The sequence below is a fragment of the Pyrgilauda ruficollis genome, unplaced genomic scaffold (assembly GCF_017590135.1).
Source record: "Pyrgilauda ruficollis isolate IOZ18807 unplaced genomic scaffold, ASM1759013v1 scaffold109, whole genome shotgun sequence".
Lineage (NCBI taxonomy): Eukaryota > Metazoa > Chordata > Aves > Passeriformes > Passeridae > Pyrgilauda > Pyrgilauda ruficollis.
This window is the reverse complement of record NW_024509099.1, coordinates 968,761-985,383: the sequence shown is the minus strand read 5'-3', so window position 1 is coordinate 985,383 and position 16,623 is coordinate 968,761. Positions and strand designations below refer to the sequence as shown.

The window sequence follows — 16,623 nt, the reverse complement described above, 5'->3', positions numbered from 1 at the left end:
GCAGCAGGTTCTGGTGCCCCATCCCCACGTGTGGTGGGGCTGGTGATTCCAATGTACAGCAATGTGTGATCAGGGTCCAGTGGGGCTTGTGTTCAGAGAGAAAGGGCCCATGTTGGGTGTGGGGATGTTCAGGAAAGCCCTGCCTGGAGAAATAGAGCAGTAGAGGTGTAGAAATTGCCTGAAAAAATATGTTGTCCCCATCAGCCTGGACAAGGAAGTAAGGCTGGGCAGGATCAGAGAAGGCAAAGAGGAGATTAACAGGATCTTCACAGGCACCCAGAGATAAAAAAGTCTGAACCACATGGGAAGGGCAGCCAGAGGCTTTGAGTTTCACAGTGAATAGAGTCCCACAGTAGGAGGGCTGGAAAGGTATGTTCTCCAGCAACTGGAGGATGGCTCTTTTTCCAGATCTGCAGTTCAAAAGGTTCAAACACCTGATAGTAAAGTAAGAGAAGAAAGCGATAACTTGTGAGGCATCAGAGCCAGCTTTAACACACACCATGCATTAACATTAGGAGGAAGCAGCAAGTGGCAGTAGTAGGAGGCTTGCTCCTTTGAGGATAGAAAAACCCTGTGTTCCCCACCTGCTTTTTTGTGGGTAATGTGGCTTGCTGTGGGCTAGGATCCAGAAAATTGCAGAGAGATTGCCAAGGTCTGTCCAGTCCTATGCTATGTCCAGACTGCTATGCTACTACTCATCCTGATGGGCACCAGCCAGGCGTATATTGGGAATGATCACGTAGCTCTGGGGTTGAGGTCATGGGGACCCAAACTGGGAAAGGAGAGATTACAGACCACATGAAATGAAGGAGAGGTGGTCGGCTGGAAAACTCAGGACACAGGTCAATAAGAGCACAAAAGACTTCAGGAATGATAAAATAATGTGGAGGGACACCCGTCTCAAATGTTGGTAAAGAAGTGTACACATCCCAGGAAACAAGCAGGGAGAATTAGAGCTGTATGTGGTTACAGAACTACAATATTGTTGGAACAATTAAAATATGTGCCAAGTCCATGCAACTGGAGTACTGTGAAGGACTTCTAGAAGCACTGACAAGGAAGGGCTGAGGGGATGGAAGTTGCCCTTGGATCTAAAAGCAGCTCAGTTCTTTTGAGGTCTCCAGAAGGATTGGGGGATAATCGGACTTGTGAATCCAGGATCAGAGGACAGGCCAGTGAGGGTGTCATTGTGGTAGGAGTTCGTTACAAACCACCTAATGAGGAAACAAAAAAAGTGTTTAAAGAACACAGATCTTGGAGTTGTAAATCCCAGTTCTCATGGGTGACTACAGCTGCTACAAAGTTAGAATAGCTGCTGCAATCACAGAGATTTCAGTGGGGTTTCAGGAGTAAATTCTTGCTGAAGGCCAACAAATGGTGATGAATAGCTGGATCTGTTGTTCACTAATATGAAGGAAACTAGCTGGGTATGTGATGATGAATAATTTCCTCATCTGTGGTAGCTTTGAAATAACGGTGTTCGTCATCCTGAAAGAAGAAAGGCGAGCAGAAGAGCACAGACCCTCAACCTAAGGAGAGCAGGATATTGGCTTAGTTAGGGAACTGCTGGGAAAGGTCCCATGGGAGGCAACTCTGATAGGTAAACAAAGGAGTCAACCAAAGCTGTCAGGCCTTGTAGTACAGCAAAGGTTTGTCCTAATACTCGGGAAAAGAGGTAGATGTGCCAGGAGACTGATTTAGCTCAGCAGGGCACTCATGGTGGAGGTCTGATGCCAGAAAGCAATGTACTTTTACAAAGATCAGCCTTGAAGGAGTAATTTAAGAAAACTTCCTGGTTGTGTCGAATTGGAGTTAGGAAATACATGTTCGTTTCAATCTGCGTTCATGACCAGAAGAGTAAGAAATATTAATATTGCAGTTTATGGGTTTTAGCTTTCAGGACAATGGATAGAGGACCTCTTTGATCCCACAAAACTCAAAATGTGTGTCTATATGACTAAACATAGATAGTGAATCAAAAATGTCCTATGAATTTAACATCTCAAATTTGGAATAATGGATTGAATTAAATTAGTTTTATTTCATGTTCTGGAAAGAATTGCAAGCAGTCTATTAAATCTCAAGTTTTAGTTAATAGGTAATTCATATGCAATGCTGCAGCAAACTAATATCTATCTTTCATATTTGAGTTCCTTCAGATTTTAGTTCTTTATTTTCTGCTTGCTCATTGTGTAGGATTTTAGCTTGTTATACTTGTGCAAAACAGAGGAAGTCTAGGTTTAGTTCATAGTTTTGCTTAAGAAACGTAATCTTCGTGAAATGCTTTATGGCACTGTCATCAGGAATAGAACAACAGGAAGTAAAAATTTTCTGAGAATTCATTGCAGATAGATAACAATATTTATGCATTTGCATGTCTACATATATGTGTTTCTCCTTTTTTCTTGGGAACATGCTCGAATGCTTTAATTGCTAACAGAAGGTAATATTTTGAGCATTCTTTTCAGCTTCAGACATTTATGACATAAATCTCATTTTTAAATTGCAGAAAAACACTGATCTGGATGAATCCGACTAATTTGAATGAAATTATTTATATCAGTGTTGGGTGTTTCTGTAAGTGGAAACTCTACTGAGAAAAACCAAATCTTGTGTGTTGACAACACTGATGTGAATATTATTCACTATATATTACTGTTGAGAAATGGATGCTGGAACAACAGACATGATTTTTTACAGTGAAAAATTTGAAAGTGAAATAAAGGAAAGTGCAGACATCTACTAGGCTAAGCATGGAATCTGATTCTAATATAAATTTCCGATATTAAATCACAAAGGAATTTCTAGATTAAAAGCAGATCAATCATTATATCTGGATTATTTTCATGTCCTTGACTAAATTAATCTGCTATTTCCTTTGGTAGATTGCCTAACAAACCCACTGTGAATGAGAAAAAAAATGCTTTGTTTGCAAGTGACAGTGCCACTGCAAATGAAGCCATTTTTAGGAATGGATAGCTCTTCTAGCCTTTTGGAAGTTGGAGAGATTTTGGGGAATGTTAGAAACTTCACAGCTGCCAAGACTTGATTATTAGTGCTCCCAGTAACTAATCACTTTCTTTAGTTACTTTCATTAAAAGATAAGTATTTACTCAGCTTGGAATAAACTAAATATGGAAAGCCTTGGTGATCTTGTTGATCATGGTTTTAACATATTATCCATTCAGCATCAATTTGGAAGTTGTAAATAAGTTTTCAAAGTATTGAGTTAATTAGAAAAGTAGTAAAGAGACAATTTATGATCATAGTAACCATGAGCATTATAGGCAGCTTTGTGTGACACTAACATTGATCTTGACTTGTTTGAGGTCATAAATTAGACCATTTTAACAGGTACAACAGAAAGTTGCATTTGGTATTGTAACTGATCATTTATTTTTTTGTTCTAACAATTCTCTTTGCCCATTAAAAGACGTAAAACACTTTGTTATTTTAAAAACAGGAGAGAAATTACTCAGTATAAAATTACACTACTTTGCATGAGTATCTAGAGAAAGGCAAAAAATTGTTTGTAAGGCTGATGAGTAAATAAAGAGTATTGACGTTAGATATACTTGGGTTTAAAGTAAACTTTGTTGAAAAGAGTAGGAATCTTTAAGTTCTCTGAAGAACATGAGAATTTTTACATCCATAATTTTGCTTGTTGAATGTCCCCAGGAATGGAGTATCCAATTTTTTCAGATACATTTTAGTTTCCAGCTCCATTAACCATCAATCTGAGAAACAAAAAACTATGTCTGAGTTTAATTAATTAGGTCTTTGGACTCTGGAAAACAAAGCAAATCCTTGGTGTGTTGCTGTGATGTTTATAAACACAGAATTGGAGTCAGCAAGCCTGTTGAAGTTTTAGGTTTTAGAATGATCATTTAATCTCATGTGCAGTCAAACATTCTTGTTTATACTCATGCAAATCTTCCTCAAAATTTTATATCTGTCTTTATAAATCCTGAAGGATGTGTTTTTCTGGTCATTTAAGAGTTAAATAAGATGGAATATTTACAAAACTATCTTGAAAAGAGTGGAAAAATGCATGTACTACTATAGTCCACTGGTGTGCACTGTAGACTTACAAATGCCACTATAGGCAGTGCAAGTCTGTGTTGTTTAAAAGAATTTTCAGTTAGCTGAAGTACAGAATGTACTCTTCCTCTACATTATTTAGTGCTTTGGTAGCTAATGAGGGAAATTCCTATCCCAGTTTGTGGGATACGAGTCAAAAATTACACTAATTCGTACTTAAATCTTTTAGGAACATCAGTGATTAAAAAGTACACCTAGATGAAAAGGAAAACAAGCTAAATCAGCATTTTGTATATTTGGCAGAGACATTTCTGTTCTTCGTCTTTTATTTTTTTACAACTGAAAGTACGTCACCAGCTATTGATTTTGCAGTAAAGCCAAAAAAGCCATCTTTAAACATTTTTTGAAACAATGTTTTCTGTTCTCTCTCTCAGTATATAGATGTTTTACACTATATTACAACAATCTATGTATTGTTACTTAGGAGCATTTCTTTCTTTAAGAGATTGTGAATGGTTCCTACCTGTTGTTCCCAGATGAAGGAAGCTCCACTGATGTGAGTGAAGCTTCTGGATAAATCAACTCTTCTATCACTGTAAACATTTAAATGCTCTTTAAAGTGGAGCAGCCTATTCGGAAGCCCAAGCTGTCAACAGGTAGATCTTGTTAAAGTCTCTGGATGATTTCTACCTTCTCCAGAAATCTTTATTCTGAAATTACCTAATAGTGTGGAGGTGCTACATAGCTGTTTACCTGAAACTGATTTTTTTCATTCACTTAGTACATATATGAAATAGAAAAAAACAATACTCTTACATCTTACAGAAAATTAAATACGTATAGTAAGATCATACATTCTGTCACATACTCTTCACCGGACTCAAAAAATGCCTTCTGATTGTCCCCTAAATCCTGCAGAAAGCACAATAATTATCAGACATAAGCCAGTAGCCTGAATGGCTGTACTGGCTCCTGTGAATTTCTCTGTTTAATTTCTTACCTAAGATTCCCTGAAACATTGAGTACTTTGTGTGGCTATCATAGGAACAAAATTATGTACAAAAAATAATTTTATAGAGAATAGACAGTAGTCTATTTTAGTCTGCTACAGGAGTTTATTTATAGAGTTTGATATCAGAAGCCTCAAGGCTGAGATTTGAAATATCATTAGACAATTTTCTGTAAACAGCATCTGAATTATTTGAGAATGCAAATGACTTTATAGAATAGAATCTTAGTGCAGTTAATTTTTCTGCAATAAAATCTCATTATCTTTAGACTAGGTCTAGAATTTTGAGTGTTCCTGTGCAAATTACAATAATTGACAGGTGGTCAGAGAATAAGGAAAGAATTCTGTATTGTTACTTCAGCAGCAATTCTTGCAAAGAGTTAACTATTCTTTCCACTCTTCATATATCAGGTCCCTGTTCATATTTAGTTTTATCTCTGGAAATGACGTACTTAATGTTCTTAGTGTCCAACATAAAGTATAATTTGTCATGCTGCATAAAATTAAGGTTCCATTTGATGTTTATTTTCCCACAAATCTAATTTGGAAAGTGCAGGATAAGCTTACAGTTTCATTGACTTTTTTGCTCATACTGGCTTCTGACAAGATATTAAACTCCATTGGGTCATACTTGCCAATATTTTCTCTGTCTTCATTACACAATTTGCATTGAAAACACCAAGAAAGACTGGGATTATTTATTGTTTATTTTTTATTTAAGGACAAGTGAGAGATGAAAAGTTATTTCTGCAAGAAAGCATGTTCAGAAGAAACATATGTGTGGATACTGAAATGTATTTCTGCACACAGATTTTCTGTGATAGGAGCACCATGCCTAAATGGCACCATTTGAGGAGGTTTGTTTAGCCTTTTGTCCTGCCACTGGCAGAAAGTAGAACTTGGTGATGAAATTAAGAAGATGAGGGAGGAATGTGCAAATGCACACGCTCATAGATGTGTGTGGATGTGTGTGTTTGTGCACATGAAGTGATTGGTCCTAGGGATTGGTCAAGGTGCTCCTTCCCAGAGCAGGGGGTTGGATCTAGATGATCTTCAAGGTTCCTTCCAATTTAGGTCACTGTATGATTCTATGATTGCATCTTTAATTAAAAGAATTTTGTGTAGTTCAGATTAAAAGGCCCAAAATTATGACAAAGTTGCTTCTTAATAATGTATTAGTGTGATCAGTTCACCATAAGGGTCTCTATATCAGAAATTAATTCTTTGCCTTGTATGGTTAAAAAAAAAAACAAAACAAAACAAAAAGGCTTTTTAATATTTAAATTTTAGCATATGTTTAACTGCCCTGAGTTTACCTTTTGGTATTACATTTTATCATTCATTTAGTTGTTAAAATAAATATTTCTGCTAGTGTGCTTACTTGTCACTCATCCACATAAAATCAACTTGGGCAGAATTTACTTGAAAAAAGTAACCAATCACTGAAGAATTAAATGTAACGACAAGTAGAATGTTGAAAATTGATGACATTAAAGGTATTTAATTAAAGATACAAGCATTTTGCAGTTAGTGATTCAGTTCCTTTTTTTATTCTTATCTGGATAAGGGGAGCAATGTGTCACTTAAAAATTAACAATCCAGTTTGGGAGGAGGCTTGATTTGGAAAACAGCCTTAGATAATTTTCTTCTAATTGGTGAAGTACTGCATATTTCTTCAAGTAACAGCATGATTGCTGCCTTGAAGTCAATGAGAAATCTGCTGGTGTCAATAAACCTTTGATCAGTTCCTAAACTGTGTAATAACAGGTGATTAGGAATTGTGACAGAAGATTCTTCAGGGACACTTGAAACTTCAGAGTATCAGTATGATGTTCTGTGGTGGGTATGGCTCAGATGAAACAGAAGACATGTAAACTGTAAGCAGTAGAACCACTGCTCTACAGAAATTATTTTAGGTAATTGCTTATCTAGATCAAACAACTGAAGCTGTATATTTCAGGTTCTTAATCTGAATGGAGAGCTGTATGGAGAAATGTCCTATGCTATATTTACCTGAACTCTAAGCAGCACAACACTTTTAAATTTCTTTGAACAAGTCATCTCCTCTACTTCTTGAATCCTGTTGAGCTTACAGTTCAGAAGAGAAAGGAAGCTTGAATACTGGTTTAATTTGTCCCTTTTAGGATAAGTTGTTAATGCTTAAGGAGAAAGCTCACTGAATCAGAACATGGCAACTTTTGGAATCTGGTGTATTATAGTGCAATTTATCTGCACTTTAAGTAGCATTAGTATAATAGTCTGGTAGTCATCAAAGAACCTTGATGCCATTTTGATTTTCCTGAATATTTCACATTATGTCAAATCAGACTTGCAAATTTTAATTAAATATGTTGGTATGGATGCTTTTCCTACAGGAAAGTAATGATTACAAATTCTAGTGTGATTTCACATTATTTAGTATTCTAGTAATCTGACATGTATTTATTTATAGAGACCTACAGTTACAGAAAACATCCTATTCCCAGCATCCCATGATCATTAATCTTAAAAGTCAACACTCCTCATCTATAAGATAAGTGAACTTGTGTAGTCCCTAAGTTAAATGCAGAGGCTTTGACTGTTTCTGTCATTTTGATGTATTTTTGTTATGATTCTTTAGCAGTTACATTTAAAAATGTACTTTAAGTTTAGTTAGTATCTTATTTTCCAGTCTATAAATTACAATTCCTATTATATCTTTAATATTATTAATTTTATAATTTTGTATTAAGAATTAAAATTGGGTTGAACAGTGTTCTGATCTGCAACATGTAATACCCATACAGTTTAGGAACTTCTTGAGACTGAGCACAATTTGAACTTGTCTTGAATGTTTCCTAATCATGCTGATCGTTATTGATTTCTCTGTTTCTTTACAGTTCTTTATTTAGCTATACGTTTTTCTCAATTCAACAATTTAAAGTGAAGATGGAAAGTTGGCTAAGAAATTGGTTGTAAGCAAAAGAGTTATTGACCTCCTGTATGGTAAATAAAACTTCACAAACAAACAAATAAACAAATAAATATATTACCCATTGCACTATTTCACCATTTTTTCCAGATGATTTTTTACATATCTGTATTCATCTTCTTATGATCAATCCCTGTATTTTTTGAGGAAGGGTTGTCATCTTCCTTTTACAGTACTTATTAGAATGGCTTATGGCATATTCTAGTTCCTAAATTAATTACTAATAATAACTACATAAGCACACAGCAGTCAACAACTATTTGAAGTAACAGGGGGCAAGCTTTTATAGTCTGGACTCCAATTAAATTTCTAGGCTGTTTATTGTAAAAATACCAAACGTAAAAATTATTTTCTGTAAATGATATATAAATTGTTATTGCTCAGAAAGAATGAGAATTTAATTGGTCTGCTCATTTCTTTCCATAGAATAGGAGCTCATTTTAACTTCCATTGAAGTCTGTACATGTATTTCTACTCACGGGCATACAAATCTATTTTTTATATTGCTATTAAAAAGAGGTTTTGCATTAGTCAGTCTCAGGTCTCCCAGGGCTTAGACTGTGTTCCTTATTTTGGGAAGAAGCTTGTTGTATTAGATTTGACTAGGAAAAACAACCAAAAATCCACATACAAACATGGTCCCCTCCCCCGATAAGAACACTAGCAACAGAAGTAAGATAAATGAAGATCATAAAACCTCTTAAACTGGGAAATTTCAGTCTTGCAACAATATTTGGATGAAAAGGGGAATTAAGCAGAGTTTAATAAGAAGTTTCAGGTGTCTTTAAAAAAAAAATGTTCTTATCAGGGGTCTATTCCAACTTCTTTTAAAATATAAACCAGAATATCTGGAATTGAACTTTCTAGCACAGAGTGAGGAGTCCTCCCCCTTCCTCTCCCTCTCATAAAGCTAAGATGTCAGTGAGGAAAATTAAGGGGTGAAAGTTCCTGCTTTGCTTCATATTTTTTTTTGCTTAAGAATGCCCAAAATCATCTGACCTTTGAGATTTCAAATTACATTAAGAAAAATGTTAATGTAATCCTATGCCTAAAACAATCTTTGTCATTTACTTAGAATTTTTAATGTAGTTTGTTTATTCCATTACCACTGCAATCCCTTCTGTGTTTTATCATAATCCAATCAACTATAAGAAAGGTATGCTATTGACTGTAAAGTAAAAAAAATCTATCCCTTCCTTGTAATTTCAAGAGCTCAAGTTTTACCTTGTTTGTTAGTGAAACACAAATATTAAAGCGTATTTATTTATTTTACTTTTAATTTTCTTAATTGTCTTGAGCTACAGTTATTAGATCTGTTGATATTTAGTTAAAATGGGAATTTTTGCTTGTTTATTCACTGGATTAAAAATTTGACCTCACCGTGGACAGTAGCAAAAGGAAATAGTAATTTGTTCGTCCATTGGAATTCTCACTCTCCGCATGAATGATGGCTTGTCAAGCTTTGAGAATTTTGGTTGGCATGTGTCCCTTATAAATTTCAAGCAGTATTCTCTAAGGGATTAGCTGAAATATGAATTATTTCCTTCAATGAGATTAGAAAACATTTTAAGTTCACCTAAACCACTGTATAATGTTTGTATAGATTAATCTTGGTTAGAACTCTAATTACTATGTTCATTTCTAGTCAAAAAAGGAAAAGTATTTTGACAATTTAGTCGTGTTACTCCCAACTCAACTATAATTTCCATTTAGGAATATAGCAAACAGCATCTTGTACATGCCATTTTTGTATAAGGTCATGATTATCTAAACACCAATATTTTGCTAAACACAACAACAACAACAAGATAATTTGAAGAGCCTGCAGCAGAAGGTATGCTGCAAAAAGATGCCCAGTGTATTCAAATGACTTTAAATTCAGTCTCTGTTTCTAATTATGGGAAGTACAGAAACCTCTTGAATCTGACTGGTTTTTTAATTTTTTTAAAATATATCCTTCTAGTCAAAAGCTACTTAAGGATGCCTAACATAAAGTTATGAGTAAATAGTAATTAAATTATGTTGGAACCAATGCTTCAACTTTTGTTTCTTTTTGGTTTTTTTTTTTTTTGCAGTCAGGAATTACTCTGAAAACTGCTCTCAGATTTGTATGGGAAAGAGTGAAAAGTGTTTGACTTCTAGGCAATTTCCAGAAACTGAGAAAACTTTAGGGAGTGGTTAGTATGAAGTAGGCTAGAAAGGAGCCCAAATAAAAAACTGATACTGGATAGTCTGAAAGACCATAGTGAAAGAGGACATTTAGTAAATTTGTAGAGTCAAATTACTGAAGTAAGCTAGTGAAGCATCTTTTTAGTGCAGTTGAGTAAGTTACATTTGACGTAGATGTTGGTACATTTTATACCATGAGTGTTATTTTTGAAATCCGTTAAACCGTAGAAGTAGGAGGAGAATATAGCTGCTGAACAGCAGCTAAAACGAGAAATACAGAGCAGAAGAAGTTGTGAATGATGCTGACAGAAATTCTGGAGGTGAGGTTCTTTGCTCTAGACAGAGACAAAAGTTTCTCTTAGGGTTGAGCAAAAGAGAATGCTTAGAGGTGCTGTTGGAATGGGACTAGAATTGGGGTGTCCAGGGTAGCCAAGCGGTCTGTACTGAGGGTCTTTGTGGTGTGAGCTAGTGGTGCGGGTCTTAGTCCCAGGCAGAGATGGAAACTAAAGTCATTCTACTGTTGTCCATATTATAATAGAGGTGTAAGGTCTGCATGAAATTATCTATGGCTTGGGTGTATATAAAATAAGAGAATATGAGTATTTATTTCTAAACAACAGTAAAAGTTTTAAAGGAAGAATGATTTGATGGACAATTTGTTATTGGTAATTTAATTTTAATTTTTTTTTTTCAGTGAGTAAATAGCTCTCACTTACTGCATTCGTCTTATAGGGGAAGAGAGGATAATTTCAGGAAAATTCTGAAAATTTCCCAGTATCTTGATAGATAGGATATTTGCAAGGGGGAGATACTCTTAAACCAGCTGTAGACAAAAAGGAGAAACAGGCATTATTTATTATTGCAACTTTCAAAATGCTGGAGAAGAAGATTACAGATTACATATATTTTTCCCTAATTTAGAAATCCAGGTTTTCATTTTTCTTGCAGGGACATTTTTTTCTGTCTAAGATGCAGCAAACAGGATTCTGGTGGTGAGGGAGCCTTAATGGCTCCTTATGTGGCAGTAGCTGATACTCACAAGTATCTGAGAGGGTTCCCATGAGCTCCTCAATGATCTCTGAGAGGATGGCTGGAAAGTCAGGAAGAGACTTAAACCAGAGCACTTTCAACTTCAACCTGGAGAATGTACTCACAGGGATTTTATCTAGGCTGCTTAAAAATTCGGTCAATATCAATATATTTGAAAAAACTGAGGAATGGTTCTTACTCAAATATTTTATTTTGAGGTAGGTAAATATATGGTCTGCTACCTTTTGGACAATATGAGGGCTTCCCAACCAGAAATGGTAGTAAAATATTGATATATTTATATTAACAAATATGAGACAAAGCTGCATCAAGAATAAACACTGAGATGAGGCTGATACTCTGTTTCAATTTGAAAGGTAGGTGAAGATGTTGATGTTTAGTTTTTATTATTTTTACTGCTTTCATTAATTAAATTTGCATACAGAAGATGCATTACTTCTCATCAAGTACATAAAGTGTACACTTTCCAGTGAAAAATGAAGTAATATTTTTTTTTTTTTCTGTGTTTCTCTCAGCTGAAGCACTCTTTACTCATAACAAAACTAACAGGTATTTGTACGGACTGGTATGATAGGGTATATGTATGGAGGTTTGCATTTTGAACTACAGATTGTTTAATTCAGCTCTGCAAGATAATGAAGTACATGGTTTATATTTCATGTGCATTAGTGATTTGGCTGATCAGGACACGTGGATATGTTTAATATAAAAACAAACCCAGCATTTTTGTATTTGCTTGTTTTAAACAATGGGTGAAAGTCCCTTAGTTTCCAAGACAGCCTACAAATGGTTTAACATTTTGTTTATATATCAGTAGAACACTGAGAACAGAACAGCACAAAATGTATCAGAAAAAATAATCACACTCTGCTTTGTTTTTAAATACTCATGCAAACATTCATGCTTTTCTGGCAAGCCTGCAAGAATGTCTACTTGACAAAATTGTCCTTACATCTTATAAATATGAGATTCTTTATTTATAGCATGTGTTTTTATATCTTTGTTATAACAGTCTATTCTAGTTTTAAATCTTTTCCTAATAATTTTCAAAATTATTTTTGATGCATGAAAATGGTGACTAAATAAGAAACACTGTACAGCTTGGTAGACACTGATTGTTTGGACATTCCTCTAGTCTCAATCTTGTTATGAATTGGGATTACAATGAGGAAGGTTAACATACCCTGCCTGAGCAGGGATGTTGGCCCAGATGACCCACTGTGGTCTTTCCTACCTTATCCATTCTGTGGTACAGAAAGAAACTTCCACTATTTGTGTAGTCTTCTTGTTTAGTTTTTCCACATGAAAAATATAAGTATTTCTCATTTTAAATGAGATCAAAATGTAAAAACCCTTCATAATTTTAAAGCAGAAATAAGTACATGATGTGTTGATATTCTCTTTACTGATCTCAAATAAGAAGTATTCAATTATTTACAAATAAATGGTGAAAGTAGAATTTTAGCTAAGCATTATGGATAATTTTCTATGATAGATGTTGATAGAAAAATTATTTTCTTTGAATGAATAGTAGATTCTCTTGAACAGGAGGTGTTAATTTTAATGTAATACATAGTCCATATGAAATTGAACTCATGAGAAACTGATGAAAGCAGTGCCAGATTCAGATGGAAAGATCTGTAAGATCAAAGGTAATTTTCTCCACCTGACCATGTTCCTATTCTTGAACTTATTTACGCCTCTCTTCTTATATTATTTCTGATTGCTGTAATATTTTCATGCTTAAAGCTTTTTATATATCTATGGACAACTTCTATTCCTGCATAAAATCACTTCTTTTAAACTAGTCATACACACAAAAGAGTTTTCTCTGTGTGCAGACAAGGGGAGAGGAAAAAAAAAAAACTGGTAAATCAGCAACTTTCCATTTAATGTCAGCATAGTGCAATGATATCAGCTTCCAGCAGACTTAAACATTAGAGTAGAACCAGGAGGAAGAAATATTTGATTACTAAATATGCTGGTGCTAGGCATTGTTATGAATATAAGCATTCATTAAAAAGTTCCATTTCTTGCAGGGCTTGGTGTCTCAAGATATTGTCAAGCATAATAACATTTATCATGGTTTCAGTATAGTTCCTGATGGACTAAATGGTATTCTTGGCAGACTTGCATACAATTGGAAAAAAAAAAGGGTAATTTTTTTACTCTATTGAAGCATTTGTCAAATAAAATGGTAGCCAACATTTGTCTTTCCTTTCATGTGGAAGGAGTGCTATGGATTCTGGTAGTCTTTGCACCTTTTAGGTGAAAAAGGAAAAGAATTCTAGAAAATGTCAGACATACTGGAAATAATCATTGCAAAACTGCCCAGTGTCACACATGCTAAGTAATAATTTTGCTTGCCAGCAAACACCACATCTGCATGTAGCAGTCCTGATCTTGGAAGCAGGAAACTTGATGAATTTTCTTTAAGACCTTAGGAGCTTTGGCAGTTTTTCTCACATTCTTACAGATTTCTAGCCATAGGAATCTCTTATTTAAACTGTGAAGTATATACAAGGCTAATTTTTCAGATGGAAGGAGAGAAAAAACTATCTGCAGGTTGATTTGCCTCCATGTAAAACCTCTTGTTTGCTCACATGCAGTAGGCAATTATATGACACTGCTTTTCACATTACTAATATACTACATTTGCAGGAAGACCTTTGGACAAAGTTTTTGTTTTGTTATTTTAGAACTGAAAAAAAAAAAAAAAAACCCACAAAGAAATAGAAAATCATTTTTAAAACCCAAAAAAACCCAGACTCTCTCCCCTATACCCCAACGAAATAGGGGTTACTTTGCAAGCAACAACGATTCTTGGAACTGTTTTCTATCCAGTTGCATGTGATTGTCTTGCTATGTGAAATGCATTATCCTCCTACACCTTTCTCAAAGGGAGGTGAGCAGTGGAGTGGAACCATGGTGTATCTTCCAGGTTCTACAGATAGAGCTGAACTAAAACTGGAAGTGATTTAAGAGAACCAGATTCATCAATGTAACTATTTTCTTCTCTTGTGTATCTCTTTGAAGATGCTGCTGGCTGTATGAGTTTTTTTCTGATCCTACAACACAGAAGGTTTTTCTCCCAGTTGTGCTGAGAGACTCTCTTTAAGCATTTGATACCATTACATTTAAACCACTGATAAAATATCTTCAGACCCTGTGCAAATATGTCACGAATTGTAATGATGTTTCACAAGGAACTCAATGCAGGAATGTGGAGCTTTTGCTTGCTCTTTAGGCAGAGCTTGCTTTCAATTCATTGGATCCAATCTACCTTGATATCATATTTAAGGAAGCTGCATGTTTGCCATTCCTTCTAGCAGCTGAAGCACATTCCATACTTTGGAAGTTGATGACACCTCATAAACTACCACTGTGAAAGGGCAGATTCTCTGTCCTTTCATTTCTCATCAATGTGCAATAATTTGAAAGATGATTGGTAAAACTGCACAATTTTTGAGTTCTTGGCTCTGAAAAGGCTTGGATATGACATTTTTTGAGAGACAATATTCCTGTCTGAGTTACGGAAAGGAAAAATTTTCTTCTTGTGGTGAGTTTTCTGCGTAACTGTGGGGAAGAAATTTGTAAGAATGAAATTCACTTGTGACTTTATAAAGATTTATGGTTATTTCAATGGGTTTTCTTTATTAGGAGGGTGTCATGGTCCTTAATTCATAATCAACCCGTGGCTTATTAAATTTTCAGTGTAATATACCTCTTGTTTAAATTCTGTAGAATAATTTGTAGCATAGATGAATGGAAATTACCTCCATGCACAATACAATGAGGATATCAAGAATCCTGAAAACATGTGTTCATTTATCTTTGTAACATGAAAAAAGCCCTGCACTGTCAATTTAAGGACAAAAAAAAAAACAAAAAAAAAAAAATTGATTTAAAATTTTAATTTTTGATCTGCACAAACGGAAACAGATGTTTTACATTTGTACTTGAGTGAGGCTGTCCGAGGTCACAATCTTAAACAGGAATTCTTCCCTCTCTGGGTCACAAGTCTGTAGGCCTCACTCAGCTTGCTCTGAGTATAAAGTCAGATAGTATTAGAAACTAATGATTTGCTGTGATTGTGTGAGATTCAGATGGGAAATTAAAAACAAACAAACAAACAAAAAAAACCCTCTTCTCAGTCAAATCAGCTTTTATTTGAGATATGCAGATAATCTTTCACAGATCATGCTTTTGGTAAAGAAAATGACAGTTTTGTAGAAGAAAAATTTTACAAGGAGAATTTCTGATTGTCTTGGCTGTTTTTTATTTCTGACATCACTGTCAAGTCACATCAGATCAAAACTACAGGGGTTTGTTTTGACATAATGCTTGTTTTCTGTCCAACTTTATTTTAAAAACTTATTTTAAAAAGCTGAAGATCATAGATCTCTAAATACACTTTCCAACTTTTTCCAAGTTTCATAGAAAGCTAACAAATCTTTGCATTTAAAAAAAACAAAAGCTGAAAGTTACGTGGAATTTCTTCTGTTTACTGCCTGAAATAATGTAGACTGCTAGATTTCATCTTCATCATCTTTCTTTTTACATTCGTTGCACCTTAATTGTTGCCCTTCATCCTACTGTATCTTTTCTAATCAAGGGGAAGGAGAAAAATCTTGTTTCAATAAAACTTTTGGAACCTCAATCACTGCTATATTGCCTTAAAGTAAAGAAGAGCATTAAGATTTTCCTGCTAATGAACTCTACAAGGTAGAGTTCCTTTTTCTGTGTCTGTTTTTTTCAGGGTTCTGCCTTTCATGTTATTCATAAAATGGTGTAGGTTAGCTCTAAGATGTAATTATCCAGTTTCAAAAGGTCAGTACACTGTACTTCATTTCCCCCATTCACCTTTGCAATTATCCACTTCATTGACACCACCTTGACCTCATTCTATGCTTCCACCATTATTCTTGTCTTCCTATTAAAAAGTAAAATTCAGTGCAAGTCTGCACAGATATTTTATGGAGAGGAAACATTCACATTTTAAGGGAAAATTAAAGATCTCAAGATTTTTTCATGTCACAAATTTTTTCTTAAGCTTTCACTTTTCTTCATAAATCAGAATGTGGCATTTCACACAAGAGCATTGTATAGAACGGAATATCCCTGTGGCTGTTTTGGGTTAGCTGTCCACTCCCAGATTCTTGTGCAGGCTGAGCCTCCTTGCTCACAGGGCAGTACGAGGAGCTGAAAATGCCTTGACTTAGTGTAAGCACTGCTCAGTAACAATGAAAATTTTCCTTTGTTATCAACAATATTCTCATACTAAATTCAGAACATAGTACTGTACCATCTAGTAGGAAGAAAATGAACTCCTATCCCAGCTGAAATCAGAACTGTTAAATATGTAAATTTATCATAGTTGCAT

At 34.8% G+C, this 16,623-nt stretch overlaps 1 protein-coding gene across 1 annotated transcript in view; it reads left to right on the top strand.

Moving 5' to 3' along the window:
• The window catches only part of CCDC102B (coiled-coil domain containing 102B), a 135,519-nt gene that overhangs the window by 23,176 nt on the left and 95,720 nt on the right, over positions 1-16,623 (top strand). The gene's annotated exons all lie outside the window — the stretch shown is intronic.